This window comes from Octopus bimaculoides, chromosome 25, assembly GCF_001194135.2.
Source record: "Octopus bimaculoides isolate UCB-OBI-ISO-001 chromosome 25, ASM119413v2, whole genome shotgun sequence".
Classification (NCBI taxonomy): Eukaryota; Metazoa; Mollusca; class Cephalopoda; order Octopoda; family Octopodidae; genus Octopus; species Octopus bimaculoides.
In genome coordinates, this window is record NC_069005.1 from 30,875,699 (window position 1) to 30,878,333 (window position 2,635).

The 2,635-nt window shown below is 32.1% G+C and overlaps 1 protein-coding gene across 1 annotated transcript in view; it reads left to right on the forward strand.

Annotated features, from left to right (window-relative positions):
- LOC106880252 (cytoplasmic dynein 2 light intermediate chain 1) overlaps positions 1-2,635 on the forward strand; it is a 35,307-nt gene that overhangs the window by 10,711 nt on the left and 21,961 nt on the right. The window lies entirely within an intron of this gene.

Consider the following 2,635-nt stretch of genomic DNA (forward strand, 5'->3'; position numbering starts at 1 on the left):
TATAATATATATTTTTATTTATTCATATATATATATATATATATATATATATATATATCTGTATATATACACCTCCGTATATATTTAGGGGTGTGTGTGTATGTGTGCATATTCATACATATGCATACATGTGTGTGGTTGTTTGTAGAAACATGTGTCTGCATGTACACACACACACACATCAAAAGACAAAGTAGCGAACAATTTCAAGTAAATGAGAAACATTATCAAAATCAATAAATTATCGTAATAATAATAATAATAATAATAATAATAATAATAATAAATGATGATCATGACTGTTTCCTCCTCCCACCACCACCACCACCACCATCATCATCATCATCATTATCATTATTATTACGATATCCATCTCCACCACCGCCATCATCATCATCATCATCAGCATTTTCAAAACAGAATTAACAGGAAATAGGTTAGAGTGAGTTTTGTTTTAAACATTTCTTTTTTTATACAGGAAACTGAAATATTAAAAAAAAATAAATAAATAAATAAAAGGTAAGGCATAGGGTGTGTGTGTGTGTGTGTGTGTTGGAGTCTGTGTGTATGAATGTCAAGTGTGTATATGAACGTGTGTGTGTGAAGTTGCATGTATGTACATGTGTGTATATATGTATGTAGGTGTGTATGCATGTGTGTGTGTATGTATGTAACAAGTGTGTGTTTTGACTGTGCGATAGATGTATATACACCTGATGATGGTACTGACGTGTATGCACACTGTGCATGTATCTCTGCACACACATACACACACCTATATGCATGTATATATATAGATATATATATATAAACATTGTTGTGTAGGGAGTGGCTGTGTGGTAAGTAGCTTGCTTACGAACCACATGGTCCCGGGTTCAGTCCCACTGCGTGGCACCTTGGACAAGTGTCTTCTACTATAGCCTTGGGCCGACCAAAGCCTTGTGAGTGGATTTGGTAGACGGAAACTGAAAGAAGCCCGTCGTATATGTATATCTATATATATGTGTGTGTGTGTGTATATGTTTGTTTGTTTCATTCATTCAGTCAAATGACTAAAACAAATAAATGATTAAAAGAATATATAAAGATATATGTCCACCTTTATACATACACACATAGGGTAAAGTGTAAGGACTTACTTTGATCATGGCTGACCATGGGGTTGCACCTAGAAAGTTCCCCTCCGAGGCACAAGTCCAGGCAAGGTTGTTTATGGAAGACCAGCCATTGCCCATGCATACCAGCCTCCCTTCTCCATGCCACTGATGTTATCCAAGGGAAACACAGACGCAAATGTCTTATCATTAAACATCTACTTTCTATGCTGTCTAATGTTGAATGGTTTCATAGGAGCTAATAATCCAGAAGACTGTGAGAACTCTTTTGTTTGCTTTGGCATGGTTTACTATGGTTGGATGTCCTTCCTACAACACACACACACACATATATATAATATAAGACCTCCAGTAAAAAGAAGAATCTAAGCTATGCTCTTCCATTCAGATATGTCTGATGAATGCTAATTTATCTTTGCACACTTGGATGGTTCTTTGACATGAAACTGTTTAATAACGTGGATTGGCTGTTATGAGACTAAATTTATGGGTATACCTCAAATGTTTATTTAGTTATGTTATATATTATATTAAATAATATATATATTATATTATATATGTAAAATGCATATATGTATATATGTGCACACGTATATACACATATTCATTACATATATATATACATATAAATATATAATATACTATATGTAATATGTGTGTTTTTATATATATATATATATATATATATATATATATATACACGCACAAATACACACACATATATTACGTAAATATATGTATACACGCACTAACACAAATATATGTATGTGTACATTCTGTATGTGTGTGTGTGTGTGTGTGTGGTTTGTGTATGTGTGCACACACATGGAATTAAGTGTGTTGGCTTTATTCGTTAGTGTCAATAACTGAAGGGAGTTTACTCCTTCATAGATATGTGTGTGTGTGTGTGTGTGTGCTTTACCTTGAAGCTCATTTTATTTAGACAGTTTTAGATATTAAATTAAGTTATGTAACCCTAAACCCAGTTTATTACCCATACATGGAGATTTCTTGCTTGAATCTATGCTGCTGATGTATTTTGTGAATTAGATATTATCTGTCATATGTTTGTGTGTGTGTGTGTGTGTTTATGTGTGCATCTCAAAAGTCTTTATTCAATTAGTTGACGTATTATATTAAATTATATAATAAATACACACACACACACACACGCATGTGGATGTATGTTTGTATATGTATACATATATATATATATATATATACATCCCTTTTGGGATGTGATATTCGGGTGCCTTCGCATAAGTACCATATTCAAGCCTTGAATCTATATATATATATATATATATATATATATATGCTCCTTTGTATATGTACACATATACGTGTGTTTATATATCTATATATATTATATACATGTGTGTGTGTGTGTAGATATATATATATATATATATATATATATAGTGGTTCCACCCATGCTAGCATGGAAGGCGGATGTTAAATGGTGATGATGATGATAATATGAGTATGTACATATATATATATTTATATGTATGTATATG